We start from the raw sequence: 18,630 nt of genomic DNA, 5'->3' as shown, positions 1-18,630 counted from the left end.
GGACATCATCAATAAGGGACAGGAGCGGGACACAGCGCTAGGATAAGGGAGTTTCCCACCAAATAAGGGACAGTTGACAGCTATGCTCTTGGTGTATGAGGCAGACAAAGCAGAGAACTCCGGCAGGCCTAAGGAATGGATGGTAAGATGTAGAGCTGCTACCAACAGGGATATGGGGGGGGGGGCACTTGAGGACTTGTACCTTCTCTTGAGTTTTGGGTTTCTCACAGTGGATTCAAGCGTACCTTCTTTTTTATATGTAAATTTATTTATTTGATTTTTCAACGTAAGATTTTACAGAGATATGCCAAACATAAAGAATAAAAACAAGATTCCAAGGAATCTCCTGGACTTCCATCCTCCCCTATGTGGGTCCTATTATAATAATTATAATAATAATTATTAATCAGTTCCTCCTGCATCTTTTATGATAATCCAAACCCTTTACATCTTCCATTATGTCCAGAATCAACATTAAACTACAAGTGCTATTCCAATCCTACTAATGATGTCAACTGTTTACAGTTGTCTTTAAGATAAGTTATAATCAAGTGTACCTTCCTATCTGCAGCCCAGGTGAAGCACAATGAGAGGCGTATGTGGACGGAGGGCTAACAACTTGCAGGCAGAAATAAATATAAAGCTGAGTAGAGCAGAGAGAGAAGTGAGGGTACTGGATTGATGGGTGCAAAGAGCAAAGACGGAAATGTAATCAGAGAGTCCCAAGTGTCACTGTGATAACTGAGTTTTCCTTGAGCGTGCCTGCCTCTTTACTCCCTAAAACTCATTAGCTTCCCTTGAGCAGGAATGGGACAATCTGTGGCCCTCCTGGTGTTTTTGGACTCCAATTCACATCATCCTTGAATACTGACTAGGGCGCAACAATAACAGCTGGAAGGCCACAGGTTCCCCAGCCCTGCTCTTGGGCAACAGGAGTCCTTCTTGTTGCCAAAAGTCCTTATCTCTTCTCTGCACTCCAGGAACCACAGTCCTGTTTCCTTCTGAGCTGCTTTCGCTGCTGGGAAAGCCAAGGCTGCCAAAATTCACTTCCCAAGAGTAATAGCAGACCTGGGGTCCTCCTCTGCTAACTAACTCAATCACTTACAGTTTTCATAGTTACTAAAGGTAAAGGGACCCCTGACCATTAGATCCAGTTGTGGCTGACTCTGGGGTTGCGGCGCTCATTTGGATTTATTGGCCGAGGGAGCCGGCATACAGCTTCCGGGTCATGTGGCCAGCATTATTAAGCTGCCTCTGGCGAACCAGAGCAGCACATGGAAATGCCGTTTACCTTCCCGCTGGAGTGGTACCTATTTATCTACTTGCACTCTGACGTGCTTTCGAACTGCTAGGTTGGCAGGAGCTGGGATCGAGCAACGGGAGCTCACCCCGCCGTGGGGATTCGAATTGCCAACCTTCTGATTGGCAAGTCCTAGGCTCTGTGGTTTAACCCACAGCGCCACCCACATCCCTTTTCATAGTTACTAGTTGTGTTTTAATTGTTGTAACTTGCTGTGGGCCCTTAGGGAGCAGGGGGGATAAGAAGTTGGGCGAAGGAGGGGGGGAAGTAGTTTGGAGGTACCCCAGGGTACCTAGTCCAACTGAACACAATGAGGAAGAAGCTGAGCTGTGCATCCCAACTTAGTAGAACGGAGGGTCTTGGGCTAGGATAGAAATAATACAGATGCATAATTTCCTTTGCTCAATACACTTGTGCAGAATTGTTTATTTATTTGCATTCACAAGCTCTTCCTCCATTGCAGACAATGGGGGCGGGGAGTCTACAGCATAAAAACCAAGATATAACAGATCAACATAAAACAAAACTCTCTGACTGCTATTCTGGGCCCAGATATGTCCAGACCACCATCACAACACACCATTAATTCATTAAGGTATTTATTCACTCCCAGTGTGGTAGCAAAAACTTTTTAAAACAACAGGGACATATGGCAGAAAATAAAAATAATGCATTTTGAACATAGCAATATGAAAGCCCTGCTCCCACACGGGATTATCCCTTGACCCTTTAAAACTATGCTCAAACAGCAGTAACAGCAGCAAGAATATTATTGGCCCAAAAATGGAAGTAAGAAGAACTACCAACATTAGAAGAATGGAGGATGAAATTGATGGACTACGCAGAATTAGACAAGCTAAAAGGAAGGATCCGAGACCGGCGGGACCAGAGGTTTACCGAAGACTGGACTAAATTTACTGAGTATTTGAAAAGTATTTGTGATGATCAGATTACGTTTGTAGGACTACAAGAAGTTCTGTGAGGAGTAATTTAAGAAATATTGTAAAAATGGAAAGGGAGAAATGATTTGTTAGAAAAGGTAAAGGCAATATTAAGTTAAGAATTGCAGGAGAAATAATCAAGACGGAAGACTATCAGAGATGCTGAAGGAAGTCCAAACAAGGACATATGTTTAAAAATTTGTGTGGTATGCCTTAAAATTTTTTGTATGCTAAAAATTAATAAAAAATATTATTAGAATAAAACCTCTATCCCCCCCCCCAAAAAAAAACTACACTCAAACATATCCAAATGTTACTTAGGCTTAGCACCTGGTGAATTTTCAGAGGCAGGGAGTTCCGCAGTTGTGGGATCAACCACAGAAAACAGCTCTCTAGCAGTTATTTTTGTGTTCAGGCAAAACGCACAGCTGTTAGCGGGGTCAGGCTGTGGCTCAGTGGTAAAGTTTCTGCTTTGCATCTCTAAGGCCTCAGGTTCAATCCCTGCCATTTCCTGTTAAAAAGGACTTGAAGGATGTGGGCAGAAAGGACCTTAGTAGCCCAAGGCCTCAGAGAGATGCTGCCAGCCAGGGTGGAGAATGTTGGACGAGCCAGATCAGTGCTGTGACCTAGCTGCTTTTGCCAAAGGGCTGAATAAATTCTGCCACTGATAACAAGCTAGTGGGTGATAGTGAGCCAGGATCTAGTGCTGAATGCACCTAAAGGTTGTTCTGCCATCCCATTATCATGACAATTGAGCATGGAGGATAGATGGCATCACTCAAGGGGCCAGATTTGGCTCAGGGGCCGCCAGTTGCTGATATTTGATGGTACTCTCAATTCTCTTAAAAAAGCACTATGGAGCAAGTGGAATATCACAATATAAACCGATTGCCATCTCTGAGCTAGACAACGTGTTCAGAAGCCCTTTTCAAACAAACTCTGTACTGTTTCCCGTGGCTGGTAACACCCACCCAGACTTAGCCGAAAGCTCTGCTCTGTCTCAGGTCCCATGGATTCAGCTTTCTCAAACTTGAGACCATTCCCTCTCCCTTCTCCCTTCTCCCCATTCCCTCTCCCTTCAAAAACAAATGAAAACTGGAGGTATTCCACAGGACTTTACTCAGAGTCGACCCACTGATATTAACGAACATGACTAAGTTAGGTCCATTAATTTCAGTGGGTCTACTCTGAATTAAACTCAGACCACCACCTCCCCAATTGCAAACTCAGCACCTAACAGTGCAGTCCCAGGCATGGCTATTCAGAAGTAAGTCCCACTGCAAAACTCCCATCATCCCAGAGCATTGCAAAACAAAGCAACCAGGAAACTGTCCTGCAATGCCTAGCAGGAAAAGGAAAGCCATACAAGCCTGCCCCAAGTCCTGACCCTCTGTGCATCTTTCTGCAAAAACAGGAGCATCTTGCTCACCTGTGCTTTGTCCCCTCGATCCAGCAACTTGAGTTATTCCCAACTCTGTGGCCAACGCCACTTGTCCTTTTATCCTTGCAAATTCTCTCTTCTATATAACCGTTTGCCTTTTGACCTCTTCCAACTTCAGACAGTCCAGGGCAGGTGGATCCCAGCTGCCCTCACATCAGCGAACATGACAGCGCCATGTGGTTTTTGTTTATCTCCTTTCCAACAGGAGAGAACTTCAGTGCATCTTCTGCTTTTCTGTCTTATCTGTCTTATCTGCCATCTATCTATGCACCCACCCACCTTCCTCAAACCCTTTCAAAAGCCCCAGGACACATCCTCTAGAGCTGTCCTCAGCACTCTATAAGAATCCCCATTTCAAGCACAATTTACCTACCCACCCATGGATATCTACCCTGTCATCTAAGGCTACAATTCCATGCATGCCTGGGAATGAGCTCTCCTGAGCAAGCATGCACAGGGTCAGGTTGCATGCCTACCTATCTAACTTAGTCCTCCGAGTCCAGGGATAAACATGCCTCCTGCCACCCATCCCTAACAGAATCAAAGGAGACAGCTATTTACCTTCCAAAGCACAGATACCCCGCCCCCCTCCCTCCTGGCTCCCTCTCTCCTACCCATGTGCTGTCGTTGCTGCAGTCTGAGCTCCTCTTGCTGCCTGCCTGCCTTTTCCAATTCCTTCCTCCCTCCCGTCTCCTCTGGAGTTAATCTCTCTCCTCCTTCCCCTCCTCGCACAAGGATGCTCTAGCCAATGGGCTGCGTTGGCGGCCCTCTCTGCTGCAGGTAGCTCAGTGGCTCGGCTACTGATGTCATCGCAGTGGAATGCGGGAGCCAAGGTGAAGCGGTGCCATGTGTTTGGCGGAGGGGGTTTTTACGTGCCCAGGATCAGGCCTGAGGCGGGAGAGGGCTTGGGAGGACAACAGCATGCCTCTTTCTCCTCCGACACCCACCTGCACACTTTCCTTTTCTGTAAAAGTGCTGGAGCAGAGGTCAGAATGAAACCTGATTCCTCTGCATTCAGGCTTCCAGCTAGAGCGTTTTTGCATCTCAGAGGGCTCCCAAACTGCTGCTGAGAAGGGGAGAGGGTGGCAGCTGAGAAAGAAGACGCAGGAAATAGAAACTGTGAAGACAAGCATATTCACAGCTTGGAGGAACCTGTGAGAAGCCTGTGGAAAGGAAGGTTCCCCTCTCCCACACTAGGTTGTTTCTGAAGGTCCTCTAGTCCAACCCTGAACATTAGGGCAAGGTCTCCCTTATCAAAGGGACGCGGGTGGCGCTGTGGGTTAAGCCACAGAACCTAGGACTTGCTGATCAGAAGGTCGGCGGTTCGAATCCCCGCGACGGGGTGAGCTGCCATTGCTCGGTCCCAGCTCCTGCCAACCTAGCAGTTCGAAAGCACGTCAAAGTGCAAGTAGATAAATAGGTACCGCTCCAGCGGGAAGGTAAACGGCGTTTCCGTGCGCTGCTCTGGTTCGTCAGAAGCGGCTTAGTCATGCTGGCCCCCTGACCTGGAAGCTGTACACCGGCTCCCTCGGCCAGTAAAGCGAGATGAGCGCCGCAACCCCAGAGTCAGTCATGACTGGACCTAATGGTCAGGGCTCCCTTTACCTTTACTCCCTTTATCAAATAACCTAAATAGAGTGCTCTGTTTTCCTTTCAGCAAGTTCAAGTGGGGAGGAGTCTAGTTTTGTCATCTGGGCAACCCAGGACCTTCCTGCACACTGCCCAGGCTTGCACCCCAGAAAGGTCATTTTGGTGCAAGTGACCCCAGAGGCATACTCCATTGTCTCTTGAGACAGATGGATGCCAGCAACAACAACTCCCATCATCCCTGAGCCTTGGCCATGCTAGCTGGGGCTGATGGGGGTTGTAGTCAGAGAGCATATGGGGTGTAACAGGTTTCCAGCCTTTGCTTTAGCGATATATTTTGGGAGTCTCTGGTCTACAGGCTCAGTTAGGTCTGCCAGGCTTTGGACATATGTCCATCAGGCTGTTTTGGGAAAATCACACCCACGTTTCCCAGCCCCGGCATGGGAAAGTTCAAGCTTTTGTTGTTGTTGTCGTTTAGTCGTGTCCGACTCTTGGTGACCCCATGGACCAGAGCACGCCAGGCACCCCTGTCTTCCACTGCCTCCTGCAGTTTGCTCAAACTCATGCTGGTAGCTTCGAGGATCTGTCCGGCAAGGTGATGTCTCTGCTTCTTAGGATGATGTCTAGGTTTGTCATTGCTTTTCTCCCAAGAAACAGGCGTCTTTTAATTTCGTGACTACTGTCACCATCTGAAGTTCAAGCTACTGTTATTTAAAAAAAGAAAAGAAAAATCTGATGCTCGTTCTAAGAACTGGGAGCGCTCTGCACCCGGACAGAAAGACACAACAAAAGTGTTGGCTTTCTGATGCAAAGGAAGAATCAGGACCACACTTAAAGTTGCACGCCTCCCTCTTTTGCACATATGACTTGAACTTGATGCCTGCAAAAGAGGAACATGCGCCTGATTCATTCCTTTGAAGTGGAGTCACCTGATACCATGATGATGTCAGGTGACTGACAGGTGGGCAGCTCCACCCACTTGTCTAAGCGGTCCATGGCTCTGCTTAGGATCTGTTGAAAACAAACATGTATAGTCTATTCCTGTCTGCTGGGGAACCCTGTACTTTATTATCACAGCCTGCCCTACCCTCATCTATGGGCTGCCTGCCACCACTGCTGCCACGTTAAAGGTAAAGGTAAAGGTAAAGGGACCCCTGACCATTAGGTCCAGTCGTGGCCGACTCTGGGGTTGCGGCGCTCATCTCGTTTTATTGGCCAAGGGAGCCGGCGTACAGCTTCCGGGTCATGTGGCCAGCATGACTAAGCTGCAGCGCATGGAAGCGCCGTTTACCTTCCTGCTGGAGCGGTACCTATTTATCTACTTGCACTTTGATGTGCTTTCAAACTGCTAGGTGGGCAGGAGCAGGGACCGGGCAACGGGAGCTCACCCCGTTGCGGGGATTCGAACCACCGACCTTCTGATTGGCAAGCCCTAGGCTCTGTGATTTAACCCACAGTGCTACCCGCATCCCTGCTGCCACGTTACGGGTAGTTTAATGGCCAGCGGGTGTTTGCTTCAGTTGGGAGCAAATTTGGCCCTGGTGTCATGAGTTGCCACACCATAGACGAGAGCAAGTGAGCACATAAGCATTATTTGCAATGCTCCAGGGGTGAGCAGAAGGTGGGTTGGGATCTTTTGGCAGATTACCAGAAGATTTGCAGCAGGTCAGCAAGGGTTTCTGGCTCCCAATTGTTTAGACAAGACCATGGGTAGGCACACTAAGGCCTGGGGGCCAGATCCGGCCCAATCGCTTTCTAAATCTGGCCCAAATCAGCATGTTTTTACATGAGTAGAATGTGTCCTTTTATTTTAAATGCATCTCTGGGTCATTTGTGGGGCCAGCCTGGTGTTTTTACATGAGTAGAATGTGTACTGATACGGAAGGGGGGGGCATGTCTTCTTCACCTTCTTCTTCGCTACAATATATCAATTTATTTCCAATTGTCAATGTCAAAAGGGACTAAAATCTATAAAATTCATAGAAAATCAACGTGCCAATTTGCTCAATTTCTCTAGGACTCCATCACACCTCCCCTGTCCTCCATAATCCCTCAAGCAAGGTGTCAAGACCCTAATCCTGTCAAATCACTCTGCCAAGCCTTTCCTCCGGGCAATGCCAGGTGGCAGACTATACATATTTGGACCATTGTCTTCTCATCACCGGTGCTCAGGAAGTGTTTATCTGCGCATATCTCCAACTCTGCATATTCCCCCTTCCTCCTCCTCCGTATGGTAATCTGTGTAACCCAACCTCTTCTTAATGTATTCATGATGTAACTGGGATGTATTTTGCACTGTATTCTGGGACATGGAGGGAAGTTTCAAAAGTTCATGTCACCCCTTTCTCACTGTTCAATCTCGCCTTGAACCTGTTGCTCAATAAACTTGGATCTCCTGCTGCTTGCTCCTGTCTCCAGCTGAGCTCATTTTCCTCCGCAGGGACCCGAGGACTTAGTACGAGCTGGGTGGCAGAGCAGCCTCGCACCCAGATTTTACCGTAACAGTTGGCGGTACTTTTATTTAAAATTCATCTCTGGGTTATTTGTGGGGCGTAGGAATTCATTCTCCCCCCCCCAAATATAGTCCTGCCCCCCACAAGGTCTGAGGGACAGCGGACCAGCTCCCTGCTGAAAAAGTTTGCTGACCCCTGGTTAATGTGGTTAATGTGTTGGACTAGGACCCGAGAGAGCAGTGTTCAAATCCCCACTCAGCTATGGAGCTCAGTAGGTGACCTCAGGCTAGTCACTCACTCCCAGCCTAACCTACATCGCAGGGTTGTTGTGAGGGTAAAATAGGGAGGGGAAGAACTTTGCACACTACTTGGAGCTCTTTGGAGGAAAAGGTGGGATATATATGCAAAAACAAAACAAAATCACAGCATCATCAACAACACCCACCCACCCCTCCAAAATTAGAATCCCTGATCCACAATAACTCAGACATACGTAGATTTGCATTTCTAGGCGATCTATGGCTCAGGATTTAAGGAGGCAATTGACTTCCCCTTCTTTAAGCCCCTGTTTTGCAATTGGCTCCTTGTCTGCCCCACCCCTCCTGAGCACTTGGCTCCCATTGGTGGACCTTGGGGTGGAGGGGCGGGGTTCTAGTACAACACAAAGTAGATCCCCCCCAAAGCTTAAATCAGCTGTACGTAGTTAATGATTCACTCCTCTTTTTCTTTCCTTCTCATCTGCAAAGGTTGCCTAGGGAAGGATCCCATGGGCCAAAGGACACACTCAAAATAGAACAGCCTTTCCTGGGCAGCTCTGTGAGCTATGACTCATTCTCTACTTTAGTTCTACCTCAGTTGCACATGGCTGTTCTTTAGTCCAGTTAAGGGCTCAGCCCAGTTCCTCGTCTGGTGTATTTGGGGCTGGTGAATTTGAACTGTGGGCAAAGCCAAGAGCTATTTGGATCCGGGGACAGATGCCCCTTGTGGTGAGCCCCTGAAGGGCAGGCAGCAACTTCTTAGTGAAGGATCCCCAAAGTGGCAGCTTCTGAGTCCTGCTTTCCACAGTGGCCAGCCAGAGGGCTCAGCGTTAGAAATAATAATAATGATCATAATAGTAATAATTTATTATTTATCTCTCGCCCATCTGGCTGGGTTTTCCCAGCCACTCTGGGCGGCTCCCAAACAGAATATTAAAAACACCAAACATTAAAAGCTTCCCTAAACAGGGCTGCCTTCAGATGTTTTCTAAAAGCAAGGTAGTTGTTTATTTCCTTGACATCTGATGGGAGGGTGTTCCACAGGGTGGGCACCACTACCAAAAAGGCCCTCTGCCTGGTTCCCTGTAGCTTCACTTCTCGGAGTGAGGGAACCGCCAGAAGGCCCTCGGAGCTGGACCACAGTGTCCGGGCTGAACTCAGATACAGTGGTACCTCGGGTTACAGATGCTTCAGGCTACAGACTCCGCTAACCCAGAAATAGTACCTCGTTAAGAACTTTCCTTCAGGATGAGAACAGAAATCACATGGCGGCAGCAGCAAGAGGCCCCATTAGCTAAAGTGGTACCTCAGGTTAAGAATGGTTTCAGGTTAAGAACGGACCTCCAGAATGAATTAAGTTCTTAACCCGAGGTACCACTGTACTGTATATAAGCTAGGTGCCAACTGGCTCCTTAAACCAAGGTTACAGTCATTGAATCAGAATGTCTAGTGGACATTTTTGGGCAAGATGTTTCTAAAATCTTATTTTCCAAATGATGGACTGGCTGTGATTGATTCTCAGTTAAACATCTGGTTAGTTCAGATAACAACCTTAAGCTTAAGGTTAAGAGCTTTGAGAACTTAAAGAAGAAAAGTCACTCTATCCAGAAACAGTCCACACAGATCATTAATAACATAATAATATTCTTCACAACTGAAAGCGGAACAAGTGAGGCTGAGGTAAGTGAAGACAAGCTGCAACAAACACCTATAACGTTGTTCGCTGCTCCTGCTCAGGCTGCACAGAAAAAGCAGGTTTCATGTTAAGAACGGACCTCTGGAACGAATTACCGTATTTTTCGCACCATAGGACGCACTTTCCCCCTCCTAAATAGCAAGGGAAAATGTGTGTGCGTCCTATGGAGCGAATGCAGGGGGGAGGCAGGCAGGAAAAGCCCCCAAGAGCCGCACACAAGCTTCGTGCGCTCTTGCGGGCTTTGCCCCAGGAGGGAGAAGGGACTGACTGGCCGCATCAGTCCCTTCTCCCTCCTCGGGGAAAAGCCCCCAAGAGCGGCGCCCCCTTTAAAGGCTGCACGGCTCCTGCGGGCTTTTCTACGAGGTGGGGGAATCCCCCCACCTCCCAGAAAAGCCAGGAGAAGCCGCGCAGCCCCTTTAAAGAGTGTGCGGCTTCTGCGGGAGGTGGGGGAAGCTGCAGCAGATTCCCTCCTCCTGGGCTCCCTTTGAAGTGGCAAAGTGGGAGGGGAGCAGCTTACACTCGTGTAAGCAGCTCCTCTCCCACTTTCTTGCTTCAAAGCAACTATGGAGGAGGGAAGGAAGGGGACCATGGATCCTCCACTGCTGATGGCTGCAGCGGATTCCCTCCTCCGTGATTGCTTTGAAGCAGGAAAGTGGGAGGGGAGCCCCTTACACTTGTGTAAGCAGCTCCTCTCCCACTTTCCTGCTTCAAAGTGGAGGGAATCCACTGCAGTTGCGAGCAGAGGATCCATGGCTCCGCTTCCTTCCCTCGAAGCAGGGTGTGGGGGTGCAGGGGGGAAAGACAGCAGGAAATAGATGCCGGGCAGGAAGACACAACCACACTTTGACCACTGAAAGTCCACCCCAGCCTCCCCAGATTTCCACTGAGACGGCCAGGCTAATCTTGATGGCCATAAGTCTGGCTCAGCATTATTAACTGGACTTAGATAAGCCATGGTTCCCCTTCCTACCCTCCTCTGAGGCTCGATTTAAAGCAGCAAAGCGGACAGGAGCCGCCCGCTTTGCTGCTTTAAATAGTTTAGTGCAACATTTTATTCAGAATATTGTTTTCCGTATTTTCCTCCTCTAAAAACTAGGTGCGCCCTATGGTCAGGTGCGCCCTATGGAGCGAAAAATACAGTAAGTATGTAACCAGAGGTACCACTGTATATGGGAAGGGCTTGAAATGAGCTTTGTTGCCATTGTTGCCTCCAAACTTTCTCATGCAGATGCAAGTTCTACTATGTATAACTTGTTTATGCAGCGTTTATATGATATATAAACATATAATGATAAAATGATAAAATCTGTGCTTAACTCTACAAGGAGGCAGGAAAACTACACAGCACTGACACGATTTCCTAAAAATTCTAACGAAAAGAAACAAATGGCACAGGTCTGAGGAACTTTGTGCATTTAAACCACAGAGCCTAGGGCTTGCCGATCTGAAGGTCGGTGGTTCGAATCCCCGCAATGGGGTGAGCTCCCGTTGCTCAGTCCCTGCACCTGCCAACCTAGCAGTTTGAAAGCACGTCCAAGTGCAAGTAGATAAATAGGTACTGCTCCAGTGGGAAGGTAAACGGCGTTTGCATGTGCGGCACTGGTTTGCCAGAAGCAGCTTAGTTATGCTGGCCACATGACCCGGAAGCTGTACGCCGGCTCCCTCGGCCAATAAAGCAAGATGAGTGCTGCAACCCCAGAGTCGTCCATGACTGGACCTAACGGTCAGGGGTCCCTTTACCTTTACCATTAAGACAAGTATAGGTCAATGACCTTCAACCAAGCAAAACTTGAATTTCATGGATGAAACTGGAACATGGGTGCTTTAAAACTTGACTTCAGGTCCTCAAACTTCCAACTGAAAGCCAGAAATTCAAAACTTTGCTCTTCAAAGCTTCGATCCCCTTGCCCTTACTTTTGCAAAAATCCTCTGCTGGGTTGGATTTACAATGTCAAAAAGAAATTGCACCTGTGTGCTGCACAGGTATGCTCACCAGGGAGCCGAGATCGATTGCAGTTCCCCATTGCATCTGCCCTTGGTGGGAAACCTGGGCTTCCTTTTGCACAGTGTGCATAACACCTGACAGGAGTTGCCCTGCTCCAGGTCGCTTGCTCGCATGTGCAAGTGAGCTGCTTACATCTGGCTGCATGCACACCCCCCCCCCGGCAGAGACATTGCTTGGTCCCCAGTTTCCTCTTGAGTTTTAGCAACAGCCATTCTCCCTCCTCTGGCCAATTAAGTCCCACCAAACGGAAATGAAATTAAATTGGCTAAAGCTGCCCAGGGGTAATTAATCAGGGTTCTTCTACCTTTTTGGCAGCCTCTCTGTCTGGCTATTCATCATCAGAGTGCCTTGAGATTTAAAGTGAAACACAACAGCTGGAGTGAATGATGTAAAAGGACAAGTCTCCAGGAAATGTCCTCGCTGGGCAGGCGGGGGCTCGCGTACATATGATTTTCAAGGGCCGCTACATGAGGCACAGCCTCCCCCAACCTGGAGCCCTCCAGATGTTGTCCAACTCCCACGAACTCTAGCTAAGCAGACCCAATGCTCAGGGATGATGGGAGTTGTAGTTCAACCAGGTCCAGAGGACGCCATCTTGAGGAAGGTTGAGACACAAAGGGAACAGCCTTAGCTGAGTGGTATGGTCCCAGGCTTATTCTATGGCATCTCCAGTTAGGGCTGTGAGAGAGACCTCTGTCTGAAATGCCAGAGAGCAGCTGCCAGTCAGTGTAGACAATACTGGTCATTTGTCTGACCGGTATTCCTATGTCGCTAAGGTCTTCTGTGCCACTGCCAGAAAGAGAACAATGTGAAAATCCAGTTCACCGCAACACAAAATGGGACATCACCATAGCAGATGCCTCGCATTGGCTAAAGTGTGGGAGGCAGAGGCTGAGTTTTCTTTCCTCTCTTGCCATTGTTGCCTCCAAACTTTCTTATGCAAAGGCTAAAGTAAAGGTAAAGGGACCCCTAGCCATTAGGTCTAGTAGTGGCTGACTCTGGGGTTGTGGCGCTCATCTTGCTTTATTGGCCGAGGGAGCCAGCGTACAGCTTCCGGGTCATGTGGCCAGCATGACTAAGCCGCTTCTAGCGAACCAGGGCAGCACACGGAAACACCATTTACCTTCCCACTGGAGCGGTACCTATTTATCTACTTGCACTTTGACGTGCTTTCAAACTGCTAGGTTGGCAGGAGCAGGGACCGAGCAACGGGAGCTCACCCTGTCGCGGGGATTCGAACCGCCGACCTTCTGATCGGCAAGTCCTAGGCTCTGTGGTTTAACCCACAGCGCCACCCAAAGGCTAGTTGTGGTTAAATATAATTTGGGGCCCAGTGCCACTATTTAGGCAACTGCTGGAGCCCCAACAGCCTGGCACTTGTCCTAGTCCCCCTCCCTGCTTTCACAGACTGGCTGGGTTTAGGAGCCACCATGTTAATTTCCCATTGTGCCCATGGAGACATTTTTGGCAAGCTCCTGGCCACCCAGCGCCAATACACTTTTTAAATATGTCACCTTATGTGAAACATACAGAACAAAAACCAAAGACAAACATGCTAATATAATCATAGAATTGTAGAGTTGGAAGGGACCCAAAGGATTACCTGGTCCTACCTTAGCTGAGATTCCGTTGCAGGAATCTCAGCTCAAGCATCCATGACCAAGGGCCATCCAATCTCCGATAAAAACCTCCAAGGAAGGAGAGTCCACAACCTACTGAGGGAGTCTGTTCTACTGTTGAACAGTGCTTCCTGTTCTTCTTCAATAGAAGAGAAAAAGAGAGACCAGATTGTGTGAAAGGTATCTTTTTGGAGATGCCTTTGATTAGTCACCAGGGACACAGGTGGCGCTGTGGGTTAAACCACAGAGCCTAGGGCTTGCCGATCAGAAGGTTGGCAGTTTGAATCCCCGCCACGGGGTGAGCTCCTGTTGCTCGGTTCCAGCTCCTGCCAACCTAGCAGTTCGAAAGCACACCAGTGCAAGTAGATAAATAGGTACCGCTCCGGCGGGAAGGTAAACGGCGTTTGCGTGCGCTGCTCTGGTTCTCCAGAAGCAGCTTAGTCATGCTGGCCACATGACCTGGAAGCTGTACGCCAGCTCCCTCGGCCAATAAAGCGAGAAGAGCGCCACAACCCCAGAGTCGGCCACGACTGGACCTAATGGTCCCTTTACCTTTACCTTTTTGATTAGTCACCGATGGTATATGAGGCGTTCTGATAGAGCAATGCTCCAGCTGTTATTAACCCAGGATAGAACAGGATTCAGTGGTACCTCGGGTTACAAATGCTTCAGGTTACAGACGCTTCAGGTTACAGATTCCGCTAACCCAGAAATAGCACCTCGGGTTAAAAACTTTGCTTCAGGATGAGAACAGAAATCGTGCTCTGGCGGTGCGGCAGCAGCGGGAGGCCCCATTAGCTAAAGTGGTGCTTCAGGTTAAGAATGGTTTCAGGTTAAGAACGGACCTCCAGAACGAATTAAATACTTAACCCAAGGTACCACTGTATTTTAATGCCACCACCATCACAGAGATGTCTGTGGAGGGGATATATTGATTGAAAATGTATTGTACTGTAACTTTTTAATATATACATACTTAAAAATAAAATAGAAAGTTCTTTCTGATGTTTAGTTGGAATCTCCTTTCTTGTAACTTGAAGCCATTGGTTTGAGTCCTACTCTCCAGCCCAGGAGAAACAAGCTTGTTCGCTTGTGACAGCCCTTTAGATCAGGGGTCAGCAAACTTTTTCAGTAGGGAGCCGGTCCACTGTCTCTCAGACCTTGTGGGGGGGGACAATTTTTTTTTTTTGGGGGGGGGGAAATGAACAAATTCCTATGACCCACAAATAACCCAGAGATGCATTTTAAATTAAAAAAAACACGTGGATTCCCGGACCGTCTGCCGGCCGTATTGAAAGGCAATTGGGCCGGATCTGGCCCCCGGGCCTTAGTTTGCCTACCCATGCTTTAGATCAGCCTTTCTCAACCTGTGGGTCCCCAGATGTTGTTGAACTACAACTCCCATCACCCCTAGCTAGCGAGACCAGAGCTCAGGGATGATGGGAGTTGTAGTCCCAAAACATCTGGACCCAACAACATCTGGGGACCCACAGGTTGAGAACCGCTGCTTTAGATATTTGTAACCACACGGCTGCCCAAGAGGGAGAGGTGAGGGACTCACTGACTTGGTGGGGGACAGCAGCCATTGGGCTTCCTCCCCCCAATCCATCCCCTTAACATAGCTCTGCTTTTATTTTATCCTGCCTTTTATTTAGATTGTCAACCAAAGGTCAAGGCCTGTGTCATTTCTTTAATTTTTTTCATAGCACTTAGAAAATGTAGCCATAACAACAAGAATGCTTAACAAACCACAGAGAGAGTGAGAAAGAGAGAGGGGGAGGGAGGGAGGGAGGGAGGGAGGGAGAGGGAGCTGATGCTGGTAGAGGACATAATGGAAGTCTGCAATGCTTATTTATTTGCCAAAAATTCTATACCAACCAATTTTTTAAAAAATAAACACAGCAGTAAATAGCATAACATCAACAATGAAATTACTTTCATAAAGCTAGTAAAAAAGGACAGGATTCACCAACTAACCATAACAGCAGAAGGCCTGTGCAAGGGTTCTGCTTGTGCACTGGAGCTCCCCACCTGCACCATTCTCATGCACCCCAAACTTGGGGGGGGGGTCAGGAGAACCTCCAGAACAGCACATGGGGGGGGGGAGGATTGTTCCATCTGACAGAATGATATGCTTGCACAGGCAGGACATAAGATGTTGCTGGCATCTGTCTGTCTCGAGAGATAATGGAGAGAGCTCCTGGGGGTCAAGTCGGTGACCTCCAGGAGTGCCAACTTGGCCCCACGACCATGGGTGCTGGGGCCATGGGTACCATGCAGTGTGCATGGGCCTAGCGCCAAAATTTGTGCGTGCCTGGACCCCTTCATGGGGAATTTTGTGGGTGCCCAGGCACCCAGGGCCGCAGGGAGTTGGCACCTATGGCGCATTCCTGGGCAGTGTGTATGGAGGTATTGGGCTGCCCAAACAACAAGAACCCTCTCTCAGCCTGGCAGTGTGGTCCAAAGGAAAGCAGAACAATATGTTTGGCACCAGCTTGGTGGCAGAAGTTGCCAGAAAGGGGCATACAAGACACCATCCAACAGGCTTAATGGTCTCCACTTCGGATTTGTGTACAGTAGGGGTCAGCAACCTAAGGCCCATGGGCCACAAGCAGCCCACGGGGGTCATTTAACTGGCCCCCCGAGATGTCCCCGACCCACGTCACCCTCTCGGCGAGTCCCTGCATGCTGTGCTAAACCGGCACAGTGTGGCACGGTGACTCACTTCCATGGTGCCAGAAATTGTGTCTGCGCATACGCAAACACTGGAAATTGCATCTGCGCAGATGCCAGAAATCACGGGCGTTTGCACTCACACAGACACGCGATCCAGCCCACAGAGTGATCTCTGCTGGAGTGAACCGGCCCAGGTGAGGTAAACCTTGCCGCCCCCTGGCGTAGGATTTATGTCTTGTTGTTGTTGTTTAGTCGTTTAGTCGTGTCCGACTCTTCGTGACCCCCTGGACCAGAGCACGCCAGGCACTCCTATCTTCCACTGCCTCCCGCAGTTTGGTCAAACTCATGTTGGTAGCTTCGAGAACACTGTCCAACCACCTCATCCTCTGTCATCCCCTTCTCCTTGTGCCCATTTATGTCTTAGCCTTTTCTTCTCCAGAATATATCCCAGAACACTGATTTCCACCCAAACCAGTAGATCAATACATCAGTATAGCTGATGACCCCTTAGGTGTCATCACCTGGTTCTGCACCAAGGTGTAAAGAGACCTGTCTCTTGTAGTAACTGGAGCTAAAATGTTACTTGTAAGGCAGATGACGAGTCTTTTTATGAACGTTTTTGTTTAGTCAAAGGGTCTTTTCTAATATTTTTTTTGCTATCACAAAACAACAACAAACTTGTACAAGGGAAACGTATAAATCAATATCTGTGCCACTATAGCCCAGAAACCAGTATTTGCACCCCTGTAGTAGTCCATTCAAAATGGATGCTACCAAAGGATAACTGTGGCCAGGCTGCCTGTGCCCAGAAGGAGTTGCAACAGGGACACAAGTCTCAGCAGGCAGCAGGTGCTGCAGGTTTTGTGCCGCAGTGTCTGTTTGGGTCTCCAAAGACAGCACCTGATCTGAAGGCATTCCCAGACTGCAAACCTGATCCTCCAGAAGTAGTCCAGTTTGCAAAGCTGGTTTGAAAACACAGTAAAAAATCAGTAGGAGACAAAACCCTTCCAATGTTTTGCGTTTCTCCAGCCTAAGTCGCTGTAGATCTGGGCCGGTTGCTGTCCAAGGTGCTGATTTTTAATAGAGCGCTATCAAGTTGCAGTGAATAGCTCAGTGTGGCGTTATATATACCACAATGGTCAGTATCAGGCTGCAGTTTGTAACCAACACACTGTCTCTGCTCCTCTTTGCCATAGCAAGGGTTTTACATTGTTTCTAGTACTACACAAAATATCATTTTTTTTAAGGTGGAGGGGGATTACAATATGAAATGAAGGCACGAGGAGAGCATCATGCTCTAGGCTGTTCCTCACCCACAACAGGATACATCAAAGGGATGAGAGGGCCCCCAAATTACCACCTTCCTGAGAGTCCCCAAGCCATGACGCTTCCCTTTTAAGAGGAGTGAAGGTCAGTTGTGTGATCACAGCTCGGAGGTGACTTCATCCTCTACCCAAAAAGCCTCCATCTTCCCCAGGGAAGGCTGGGAGCAGGGATGATTGTGCAGCTTAAGCTTCCGGGTATGATTCACCACTGTGGGGGAAGGGTTGGGGAGCCTTGGCCCATATGTCCAAGTCTGTGTTGTCTCCTCCTCGCTACCACCACCGCTCTGGCGGCTCTCCTTGTAGACCCTTGGGATGTGCAATCTGAGCTACCCAAGCACTGAGCTTGCTCAGCTGCTAGGCCTTTTCAAATGAAGTCATTTCCTGGTTACTTCCACTGCACTGCCCCCATGCCTGGGGGTGCAGAGGAGGAGGGCAAAGGGCAGGGCGACACTTCATTACACAACCAGGCCCTCATGATGACGAAATTGCCTCGTTAATGGAAGATCTTCCTTCTCTGTTAGACAAGATGGCGGCTTCCGTGCTGGCACGCGACATGGGAGAGTAACATACACATTGAACTGCCACCTTTTCTCAGTGTGGCTCCCCTTCATTACATACACAGCCCAACAAGATGACCACAACCTCCCACAAAGGCAAATGGATCGATATGGCTAAGTGGACCCACAACCCCCTCCTCCTCCTCACACATGCAAAGACAACTCACAGCAGTCGACTGAAGGCGACTAACCGTGCCCTGGGCCCCCCAGTCTCTCTCACTGCCAATGAAAACTAATAAATGAATGGAAAAAGAACCTACCCACATGATGCTGACACTAAAACCTTGTACAAACACTGTGTAAAAGAATGAAAGTTCATTACCTTCCCCCCCCCCTTTGTCTCTTCTCCCCCAACCTCAAACTGGTCATAACATTATTGTCTCACATTGAATGCAAATGATCTACAGTGGTACCTCAGGTTAAGAACTTAATTCGTTCTGGAGGTCTGTTCTTAACCTGAAACTGTTCTTAACCTGAAGCACCACTTTAGCTAATGGGGCCTCCTGCTGCTGCCGTGCCACCGGAGCACGATTTCTGTTCTCATCCTGAAGCAAAGTTCTTCACCTGAGGTACTATTTCTGGGTTAGTGGAGTCTGTAACCTGAAGCTTCTGTAACCTGAAGCGTATGTAACCCGAGGTACCACTGTATAGAAAAGTCTCTGTGAACTGAAAGCTGAGATGCCATATGCACTTTTGTTACCCAAGGAAATCTTTAATATTTTTTTTTTTTTTTAAAAGAACTACTTTTTAGCTTTTGAATTTAAACTGCCCAC

At 48.5% G+C, this 18,630-nt stretch overlaps 1 protein-coding gene across 2 annotated transcripts in view; it reads right to left on the bottom strand.

Annotated features, from left to right (window-relative positions):
* Positions 1–18,630, bottom strand: part of MAP3K12 (mitogen-activated protein kinase kinase kinase 12) — a 118,904-nt gene that overhangs the window by 57,420 nt on the left and 42,854 nt on the right. The window contains exon 1 of one of the 2 annotated variants that reach the window (XM_081848929.1): positions 4,297–4,325. The exons of the other annotated variant lie outside the window; for it this stretch is intronic. The gene's annotated coding sequence lies outside the window, so the exon portion shown is untranslated. Of the gene's footprint in view, positions 1–4,296; positions 4,326–18,630 lie in introns of those variants that run through there. 2 annotated transcript variants of the gene reach the window in all.

This window comes from Podarcis erhardii (genome assembly GCF_964252035.2).
Source record: "Podarcis erhardii genome assembly, chromosome: 2".
Lineage (NCBI taxonomy): Eukaryota > Metazoa > Chordata > Lepidosauria > Squamata > Lacertidae > Podarcis > Podarcis erhardii.
Note: the sequence above shows the minus strand (reverse complement) of the source record. Positions and strands in the feature narration are given on the sequence as shown.